General features: G+C 45.2%; 1 pseudogene; it reads left to right on the top strand.

The window, feature by feature from the left end:
• The first annotated feature begins 615 nt into the window (after positions 1 to 615).
• LOC139642546 (heparan-sulfate 6-O-sulfotransferase 1-A pseudogene) lies at positions 616 to 8028 on the top strand (annotated as a pseudogene).
• The last annotated feature ends 3596 nt before the right edge of the window (positions 8029 to 11624 follow it).

Here is an 11624-nt window from a genome sequence, read left to right as displayed (position 1 = left end):
CTTTCTCTCTTTCTTTCTCTCTCATGACCCCAAACACCCCCCCCCTTCCCCTCCATGATTGCCTCATCTCCTCCTGTCTATGATGTTCCACTAGCCAGGAAGGCCACTAACACGAAATCATTAATTCCTGCAGCAAAAAACAAACAAACAAACAACAACTATGAACAATCAATAAGACTCACTCTGCACCTTTGCAACACCAAATCAAAATTGCACACAAACTTGTATTTATGGGGTATGGTGCTGCCGCTGCTTCTATTTCAGTCTCCTGTATGCAATGTATTTATCGAATGTTCTTTCTTTTTTTACCGTTTCTTTGTATTGATTGATTGAGCCCATGTCAAAAGCAATTTTCTGTCCAAGTGAGGCAGAAGTTTTAATCTAAATCTCTTTTCTTCTCTTCCTCATCCCTCATGTTTTCCCCTGTTCTCCCTATTCCTCTCCACCTGTCCTCTGTCCTTTTTTCCTTTCCTTTTTCCATCTCCTGTCCTTTCTCCTCTTGCTCTCTGTATTTCCCCTCCCTCTTCTCCTCCTCCTGCCTCTTTCTCTCCATCTATTTCCCCACCCCGTCTTTCCCCCCTTTTCTCCCTCTTTTTCCTGCCCCCCCCCCCAAATAGGAAGTTCTACTACATCACTCTGCTGAGGGACCCGGTGTCTCGGTACCTCAGCGAGTGGAGGCACGTGCAGCGGGGAGCCACGTGGAAACCTCCCTGCACATGTGCGACGGCCGGACCCCCACGCCCGAGGAGCTGCCCTCCTGCTACGAGGGCTCCGACTGGTCCGGCTGCACCCTGCAGCAGTTCATGGACTGTCCCTACAACCTGGCCAACAACAGACAGGTAGGGAGGTGAAACACACACACACACACACACACACGCTGTGAAAACACACACCTGCAAGGCTTGTCGCGCTCTCTCTCAGACAGACAGAATCAAAAACACTCACTGTCTTGTTTTTGGGATCCTCTTATTGATCCACCTGAGGGAGAAATTTGTCGGTTAGTTTGCCCTTTCTCACACTCTGACTCACTCAAATATATTCAAAATGCTCAAGCACACACGTGAGCGCACACATGCTCATACACACACACCCACACACACACACACACACACACACACGCGCATACACATATCATACACAGGCAGGCAGAGTTAGCCCGCTGGCCGTAAACCACCTCACATTCACACCTTCCTTTTCTCACGCTATCTCAGTCTTCCACCTAAACGTGTTGGCCAGCTTATCTCGTCTGAGCCCGATAGGGTGTTATTACTTGGGGTTCTGTGACTTATACATGTGGCACACACTCATACACACACACACACACACACGAGGCATACTGGTGGACACCGTGTACTCTTGACGTTGTGAGTTTGAATTCAACCAACAATGCCACAAAGACAAATTCATACTGTACTTGTTATATAAAGTGACTGATTCACTTTCTCCCACTCTCTTATCTTTCTTGTCACTCTCCACTATATACTGTCTATCTAAAGGAGAAATCAAAAGCAGGAAAAAATAATATTGTGTTACTTGATTGATTCCCGGGGCTTGAACACCTCGAGCTGAAGGATAGATCCTTATAACACTCTGCTGCCCAAAGGCTTTGAACACACATACACACTCACTTCTATAACTGCCTCCTCCTCCTCCTCCTCCTCCTCCTCCCCCCCTGGCTATAGGTGCGCATGCTAGCGGACCTGAGCCTCGTCGGCTGCTACAACATGTCCACAGTTCCCGAGAAGAAGAGGGCCCAGCTCCTCCTGGACTCGGCCAAGAAGAACCTGCGAGACATGGCCTTCTTCGGCCTGACGGAGTACCAGAGGAAAACCCAGTTCCTGTTTGAACGGACCTTCAGGTTGCGCTTCATCAGGCCCTTCATGCAGTACAACAGCACCCGGGCGGCCGGGGTGGACCTGGACAATGCTACGGTTAGTGGGGCAGTCCATTCGTCTTTAGTGTATTTTGTTCTTTATTCAGACTGTGGGAAAGTAGTGAGGGAAGCAGATTAGAAGAGGATCCAGAGGCAGAGACTGTCTCACATACACATTCTGCAGAGAGCTTAATGGATCAAATATGACAATTATATTATGTATAGTATTTTCATTTTTTCTTTTAAAGAGTTAAAGGAAAAAAATGTCATTTATTTAAGCATTATTTTCCCAGGTTAGTCCCATTGAGATCAAAATCTCTCTTAGAAGATGCAGCAGCACATTCAGTTACAGACGGAAAAAAAGACAGAGGAATAGAAGATGAGCAAAAGAGAGAGACACACTGTGGTCGCATATTGCTGTGAAATTAGTTGGGAAGACGCCGTCTAAGGATAGCAAAAAAAATGTGACTGTTAAAAACAGCAGCCTCAAAGATGTGCTTCACACTTTGATTGGTCCAATGTGGGAGTTCTTAGGCTCAATTCCCAGCAAAAAAAAACAAAAAACACACCCTCCAGTACACAGCAGACTGGTGATTTATACATCAAAACCAGTAGGGAGGAGAGAAAATGAAAAATGCCCAACTGACAGAGGCTGCAGAATGGTGCACCAATGGTCATTATCACAAAAAAGAGAAAATACCACATGGTGAAGGCTTGGAGTCTGAAGGGCGTGCGTGGCATTTTGAGTGTTTCCAAAAGCACTTTAATGAAATCTTGACTTTATTTAATTAATAAACAAAATGTTCAAAAAATTAAATAGGCAGTTGATGAGAAGAATGTTTGTTTTGACTCTCCTGTAAAGCTATTCAAAGCCCACTTTATACCCTCCTGACTTCAAGGCCTCAGTGAGTACTTTTTAATTGAAACAGTTTTCTGAATGATTTGACGACTATTCTGTGATATAGGAAGTCATTGTGTTGATGGATGTCAGGTCATCAGTCTGTCTGCCTGCTCTGCGCCTGTGTCCCATGTGCTGTCGATCAAACATCTCTTAATTTCCTAACACTGATGCCGCTTCCCTCTGTTCCTCCTCGCACACGTCGCTCGCAAATGATATACACCAGTCCATCACACATTTCAAAGGGATTTTCTTAATTAAAAACATTTCCCCCCTCCATGTTGAATTCACACACAGGCAGATGATACACGTCAATAAAGCCGGAGACATCACACACATCCTAACATCAAACACGTTTCTGTTATCTCGCTCCACATATTGCCTACAGACTCCCTCTGTCTCTCTGTGTTTCTCTCTCCCTGTAGAAGCCAGGAGCAGATCTTGTAAAAACTTTGTGTAACTTACCCTCCTCTCTTACTTTTCTTACGTTGTCAATCTGTGCCCCCCTCCTCTCTCTCCTTTCTCTTCCCATATGGTTCCCCCTTTTTTTTCCTCTCTATTTCTGTTTTCCCCTCTCTTCCCCCTCTTCCTCACTGTTTCTCTTTATTTAGTAGATCCAGTGACCTGCTTCAGACTCTTCATTAGGTCTAATATTTAATCCCCCCCCCCCCACACACACACACACACACACAATGAAATCAGTAGAGGACTATGGATTGTCTCCTTCTGTTAGTTCATCCTCAGATGCCACTGATTGAATTTTGATGAAACTTGGAGGAATGATGCATCTCCCTACTGTGGTTCAATAATTTGAAAATTGCACTGATTTGCCCAGAAGGAAAAATTGATTGGCCAAGGGGTGCGGTCTAACATTCTTTTGTTTGTCCATGTGTCACGCGTGATATCTGGCACACAACTGATCAGATTTTGACAAAACTTTTGGGAATGATGCATCTCATCACCACGTTTTTTTAAAACATTTTCAAAATTACACTAATGGGTCCAGTGGGGAGCTACATTGTTTGTTCTTTTGTCCATTTGTCTGTGTGTCACGCACAATATCTGAGATAAAACTCATCACATATTGACAAAACTTGATGCATCTCACCTGCTGTGTTTTGTCATTTTCAAAATTACACTGATTAACCCAAGCAGGGCACTACAATTACTTATTGTTACTGATTGGCTGTGAGGAAGACTACATCATTTGTGGACGATGACATGTTATTATTAATTATTATTTTATTTAAAGTGCATTATCACCACCAAGGGTCTTGGCACACTTTACAATCAGAAGAAGGCAAGGATAAGAAGATACACAAGTTAAAAAGTTAATTAAATAAGACAACACAAGCAGTATAACCATGAGTGTGTGTTAACCATGCACTCGTGGTTTGTTAGCCTAGCTTCAACCGGTCAGTGTCAGTCATTAGATGTTGTTAGTTCAGCCAGCTGGGTTAGAGCAGGCTGTAATAGAGTGAAAAAAGATTAGTTTTAATGTCAACCGAATCTGCTTCTCTAATAGACACGGAAAGCTCTGCTCCCAGCTGTTTGACTGTTGACTGTTACCTTGTTGTGTTGGGTTTTCATGTGGACCCCAGGAAGAATAGCTGTCGCCTCTAGCTAACTCGTGGGAACCTGAATAAAAACAATGTATGCTCCCTCCCCCCCCCCCCCCCCCCCCCAGGTCCAGCGTATAGAGGAGCTGAACGAGCTGGACATGGAGCTGTACGACTACGCCAGGGACCTGTTCCAGCAGCGCTACCAGTTCACCAGGCAGCAGGAGAGACGGCAGCAGCGCATCAAGAACCACATGCAGCAGAGCCACCAGGGCCTGGGCCTGGGCGTCAGCCTCTGGCCGTCCCGCAGCAGGCAGAGCTCCGCCTTGACGCTGGAGGACGGAGAGGGGGAGCGGGAGGAGCGGGAGGAGGGCGAGGAGGGAGGGAGAACAGAGGAGGCGGGCAACAGGCTCCCCACCGAGGACTACATGAACCAGATTATCAACCGCTGGTAGCAGCAGAATGGGAGCACACGCACAGACATGCATACGTCATGTGAGCCGCATACCCATATACACTAATGCTTTCATACACACACACACACACACACACACACACACACAGAGGCTGGGGCCCGCATCAAACACCCCACCGACTGACAGACAGACATACAGACATTACCGGAGAGTTGGGCCTTGGGGGTGAGAGTCCAAGTGGTTGCTATGGAGACCTGGGCTTTGGTCGATTGCATCAGCTCATGTTTTTGAGGTTTGCCCGGTTGTTATTGGCATTCGCTTGCCCTTTCCCCCCCTTCTCCCATTTTCTCCATCCCTCCCATCATCATTACTGACTGAGCAGAGGAGAGATATTTTTAAGAGTTGCTGACAGCCAACTATCTCATCCATCTCTCCCTCCATCTCTCCCCCACTCCCCCCCCCTCCCTCTCCTCCTGTATTCCTCTCGTTCTCTGTGGCCTGATATGGAGCATGAGAAAATATAATTAAGTCTGTGAATTCCCACTAATCCTTGCAAAGGACCAGTATACTTCCTGGATGGAATGCTCCAATCGCAAAGGAACTGGGAAAACTATGAAAGTATCCTATTGGCTGAACTGAACAAAGGAAGTGGAAATGGTGGTGGTACAGAAAAAAGACTGTACCAGAAAGAAAGAAAGAAAGTTGGACAAAGTTGTGTATTAAAGCTTTTTGCTTAAAAAAAAAAATCAGCCTCCATTTCAACCATGAACACGCCTCTGTCATGAATAGTGACGGTCTCATTCTCATTTTAGGATGATTTCATTTGTTTTTTATTTTCCTTTGTGTTTTATGCTTTTTTAAAAGCAGAATTGTAATAACACTGAGACCAATATTGCTGCCTAAAGAAAAGTGATTCCTTTATGTCTTTATTTTTGTTTGTTTTATAAATAAAAGCTAATGGATCGGATGGACGTACAATGGACCATAGCCATTACTGAAGCCTTGCATCTTGGGTGGGGGGAAAAAAAAAAGTGGCCTGTTTCTCTGTTAGAGGCTTCCAATGCGCCTGTCGCTTAACTAGTTCAATCTTTTTCTCTTTTTATTTTGCCTCTCAGTCCTGCAGCGAATGACAGCCAATTATAGAACCGAATCTCACATAGGTGTGAAGAAATCAAAGCCGGGAGAGGAGTGAGCCTGCTGCAGGTTGGTGCCAGGAACCGTGCTGTTTAAGCGGCAAGCGCTTTGGAAGCCTTAACCCAGACAAATGCTCAAATGGGAGTTCTGGATCTACTGGTCACCATGGCAATGTGAGCCCTTAATGTAGCGGGTGACATTTTCAGTTTTTTTCGTTTTCAGAGCTGCGGTCTCAAACAATCCTCCTATCTACTGAAAGGGCACACAGCGCCGGTGACCTGTAGGTAGAGTATTCATGTGAGAGATATTTTTTTGTTTTGTTTTTGCTTGGTTTCACCCCGAGGAACGGATGGAGGCGAGGTAGTAGTGCCTCTATGTACTGGGATCATGTGTAACTCCATGGACATCGTAACTATTGCCAGATAATATGTCTGCATTACACTACAGTAATTTCTCTGACTACTTGGGTGCGTGCCTGTGTGGATGTCTTGTGTGCGACTGTGTGTGTGTGTGTGTGTGTGTAAATAGTATGTACAGTATGCCTTTGATTGGCATATGTGTATGCCTTTGTAAATAGTATGCGTGTCTGACTGAGAGGGAATGCCTGATGTGTTTGTGAGCGAGTGAATGACTGGTTCCATGACCAATATCTTACCATGTTTTTTGGTGGAGGGAGGCAGTTTGGCGGAGAAACAGGAAGTCCCTCCCACAGCGTGTCACAGCAGTGTGACCACGGCAGCGCTCCAAGTCAATACTCTCTGCTGTCCTCTCCCTACCCTTTTTTCCTCCCCTTTCTTGTCTCCTCTCCATGCCTTGGTTACGCATGAGGGATGTATCGCAGGAATCATCTGAAATACTAATTTAAATTTTATAATCTTTCCTTGTGACTTGTCGTCATCCTTGTTAGCAAAATCTACAAACGACAAAAGAATTTGAGCAAAAGACATTTATATGAGGGGAAACCCTATGTCACAGTGTGATTGAATCATGTTGAATGTCCAGGTTCGGTGCCATCCAGAGGGGAATTAGAGGGTGAATGCAGGGGAATGGCTTCCTCGGTCTTAACATAAATAATGTACTGCATCCTGTTGTTAACAATAGATTTTAGGTAAGAACTGAGGGGAAACAACAACTTAGCCGCCCACCGTCCCCCTTGTTACATTTCAACAAATCACCCCGGTTCCACCCATGTCTCTCTTTCTGATAAGCTCCTTTCAGATCAGAGATGATTCATGAGGGGAAGGAGAGAGACAGAAGAAGGGGGATAAAGAAAGGTATTGGGACACATCCAGAGTCAATATGCTGCTTTTTGTGTAGCCTTGAAAGTAACCCAATCGGGACAGGGAAAATGGATAGGGAATGAGAGATCTTTTTTTTTTTTTTTTTTTAAGTAACTGCCCCTTCATTGTATTCTTGAGGCGGAGACTGGAGACTTGACACCATCGGGGCTCGGGGCATTTTGCCCATGACCTACTTGTATTGGGATCATATTTGGGTTCCAAACCAATACCTGGTTCTGTACTAGTGGTTAAAGGCCTGATCCAGAACTGTTAGAACAGCCCCACTCTCTTACTCTCAAGGTTTTTCAGTGTTTAGTATGTTTATTTTCAGCCCAAACTGCTTACTCGTGACGTTGTGGAGCTGCGTATCTGTGCCGCATGAGCTATGACCGGTAGCGTGTAATTGGCCGCTCACTGACCGTTCCAATTTCCATGGTAAACCTTCAAGCGACCATCAGACTTGAAGACAGTTCTGGATCGGGTCTTTGAAGGCAACATGCACCCAGTCCTCAAAAGCATCGCCTGTCCCCCCAAAAACCCATGTGTGAAGGAAAAATGAATCCTTTCACTGAAATGATTCCAGAAATTGACGCTGTAAAGCTATATTCAAATGTTTTATGTCTCAACACTATGTATATCTGATGTCTTAACAGCCTTTCCTTTGTGAAAATGAACCAACCCGGGCATCGCTAACAACATCCTGGTTTTTTTTTTAAAAAGATTTTTTTTTAAGAGAGTGTGATAGAGACTTGTTTTTGGAGTGGTGTGCAGTCTGTCTCTGGCTCCTTCTGTATGCATCATTCTGGGTTTGTTTCTTATGATTGCAAGAATGAATCATCAAGCCACCAATTAAAATATTTCATTTTTACAGACCTGATTGTGTTGTGGTTGTCACTGCATATGAATTGTGATGCTTCCCACTTTCTCTCACTCTCTTGTCACGCACACACTTATTGTTTAGGTGAGAAAAAAACAGTCACTCATGACTTTTTTTTTTGTTGTTGTTGGAGGTCACACACAAGGTCTTGAACATAAAGTGCATCCGCATATTCAGCTAACACACACACACACAGAGGCACTGAATTTTTGTGGTGGATCTGCCCTCTAGTTTTCTGCAGTTCCATCCACAGGCCAATCTTTAGCTAGAGGGCATTTCTACCACTCACATACACTAACCACAGGACCGTGACCCCATAAAGCAGCCTGTTCCCCCCCCTAATGACAGCCTCAGCCCTGTCAACAGTGATGTACGGCCTAATTCAATCTGCAGACACTCCGGGCCTGCCTGACACACGTACTGTACGCGCACAAACACACATACTCTGCTTCCCGTGCTGTGAGCGGCCGGGTCGGGGCTTTGCGAGCCGGGATGGAGGCCGCGGGGCCGACGGGGACCGAGACGGGGGATAAATATCATTCCACGTCCTTGGTGGGGCACGCAAAGGAGCGGGAGCAGAGACGCAGGCCTTCGCCCCGTCTCATCAACAGCCCAGTGAGCTTTCAACTTTGACCCCCCCGGAGGCAGACCGGGAAAATAATTTGCCTGGACAGCGAGGAGCAGAGGCAATTGGCTGGAGGGAAAAAAAAACGGCAAACAAGACAGCACGCATCACAAGAGCAAGAGTGTAAGGGAGATGGGGAGGACTGGGGAATCAGAGAGGGCCTTTTATGTGAGACGGGAGGAAACACAGGATGTTTTCTGTGCCTGACATATGAACAGAGAATGAGAGGGAAAATGAGGGGGAGCCGTAGAGAAAGAAGAGGCAGTGCAGCCTCTCTGGCAGCTGGTACATGGCGTATTGGACTGAACGCAGTCTTTAATCCTCCCCATAGCTCTGGGTCTCTGTCATTTCAAGTGCAGCTGGACTAAACAAACAATAATGGCTCAGCTACTGCAGAGGGCTGAACAGCTTTTGTTCGACTGAATGTGTGTGTGCGTGCGTGCGTGTGTGTGTGTGTGTGTGAGAGAGAGAGAGAGAGAGAAAGTGCTTGCCCGCTACTGCAGTGAGAATCCAGCTCTGAGTGATTGTATGGGCTCTGGCTGTAGTCCATTATTAGGAGGTCAAACTGGCCACAGCTTCCCCATTGCTGGTCCCATGCTTCTTTCATGCAGACAAAGAAGCTTTGGCATTATTATCGCTTATTTTCAGCATGGTATTCTGCAGATAAGTTCATATTGAGTGCCTCCGTTACACGCATCAGAGCCAGGCTATTGTAGTACTGGAGGATTGCCCTATTGGCTCTGGCACCGGTCGTGATGGGGATTGGTCTTTTGTCTCTGGTTGAGTCATTTTCAACAGTGGCATGGCTTAGACCATCATCGTTAAATATACAATGTGCATAACCCTCTATACACAGATAATTCACATAGTTTCAGTACCCAATCCCCTCAACAAGTAAGTGCACAGGACAGAAGGAGAGTGCGATCCAGTATTGGAGCACACTCTTTTCTTTCTTTTCACGGTAAAATAAATCTGATTAAACGGGATACCCGGGGTGATCTGACCTTCCACCCAGGGTTCAGCTAATCTTCCAGGTCAACAGAAAATCAACTCCCATGATATTAAAGCATTGAACAATAAAGAAGGCAACCTCCCAGGCAGGCAGCGCTCTGCAGCGCTGACAGACTGGCCAGTGGGAGTCCATCTGAGGAATCCCACAATCCCATTATGGTCTGAGATACGTGTGTGTTATGTTTGTGTGTGTGTGTGTTTGTGTGTGAATACTGGGGGCGGTGCTGTGGGAACTCATAAAAAGCTGATCCAATGAAAAGCTATTAACCCTTTCATAAAAGTCTGATAAATGTTGAGTTTGATGAAAGGCAGTGTGACACAAACCTGGAAAACAAACAAACAGAAAATCTAAGGCTGAGGGGCAATATATTCATTTTATGCACATTAGGTCGCACACACACACGCACACACACACACACACACACACACTTACTGGAGTAATATAAACAAAAAAGACGGAAAAGCATGAAAGCTACTTTGCGCAAAGCAGTGACTGACCTTCTAATAAAAAATTCTGGTTTTAGCTGTTTTGTCAGGTTAGATAAACATTGTGTGTGTGTGTGTGTGCCTAATTGCTACCAAAGCCAAGCTTACCAAGCCTGCTCCCCTCTCTATCTGTATTTATGTACTGAGCCAGCCCAGTATTTGGTGGCTGTAATGTGGTGAATTAGCTTCATGTAGGAGACCCTGGCTGACCCCCATTATACAGTCAGGGACACATTTAATTAGCGGCAACTCACGTGAAACGACAAAATGTATTAATATTAATGGAGGTTTAATTGAGGTCGTTTTGGTCCCCCGTCGAGGCTTTCAACCTCTAAAATGGCTGACGTGTGACAGTCTGGGGAGAGGGAGCCCACACCTTGGGTTGGACATTTTGTATTTGACCCCAGAGAAGATGACAACCATCTCCCATAATTCATCTGAAGATGTCACCTTCTTGACAGACGAACGGGCCCTGTGGGCAGTGTGTGTGTGTGTGTGTGTCTGCGCACATGCTGACAAGTGTGTGTGTGCACGCACGTGCGTCTATATGTGTCTGGTGTATGCGCATGTACCTCAATGTGAAGGTCAAATCCAACAGGATAATTAATGGTGCTGCTTTTTTATATAATGTTAAATCAAACCATGGAACTGCTCCCTCTGGAGGATCAGCTGTCCAATTTAATTTAGGCTGCAGAGCGAGTAAATGAAAAAGCAGGAGCCATGTCCCTTCACCCTGGGATTGTGTCTCCCACACCTCATCATCTTTTCATCATGACCACACAACAGGTAGACAAGAGGCTCGCACATTTCACCAATCTGTCTCGAAGGAATACTCCATCCAACTGATACAGCTGCCACCCGAACAGCATTGTCCAACCACAAAAAACCTAAAGCAGTGGTTTTCAAAATGGACCCCAGCAATCCCAGGTGTCCCTTACAAAACCAGAAGCATTTTAGTTTCACTACTTTTCATTACCACATCATAAATATTGTGTTAACCAAAGGGTCTATTCTGATTACAGGCTTAATTTCCCATGGTTATCACCTCATACATAAACACTGAACCTCATTTTCCATAGGCTATTTTTGTGCAAAGTTTTCTCAGATCGGGTCCCAGATGTATCTGCAACAACTTAAGTGTCCCTGGTAAAAAATTGGTGTCGTTACCCATAAGCTGCTGCACACACACTGTGTGATACACGCACAGGCAGGCCGAATTACCATAAACTGTTCAAAATACAGGCTCATAGATATTTAAAACGTTTTTATATCTATGCTTGGGCCTATATGCATTGGCAGCAAAAATGGTGCTTTTTCATTTGTAGTTGCTCTGTGCCATATGCCTAGAATTATTATGGCCTTGAAAAAAAAATTAACTGGAAAAAAAAAATCTTTAATTAAAGTCTATTTTGTTTAGTTTTGGAGGCAGGGGTTAGGCAGTAAAGTTAATTACTGTTTTAGTTGC

The sequence above is a fragment of the Centroberyx affinis genome, unplaced genomic scaffold (genome assembly GCF_046629955.1).
Source record: "Centroberyx affinis isolate AG114_WGS23_722 - 3 ecotype Tasmania unplaced genomic scaffold, CSIRO-AGI_Caff_v1 ptg000491l_1, whole genome shotgun sequence".
Taxonomy (NCBI): domain Eukaryota; kingdom Metazoa; phylum Chordata; class Actinopteri; order Beryciformes; family Berycidae; genus Centroberyx; species Centroberyx affinis.
This window is presented reverse-complemented; position numbering and strand designations above follow the sequence as displayed.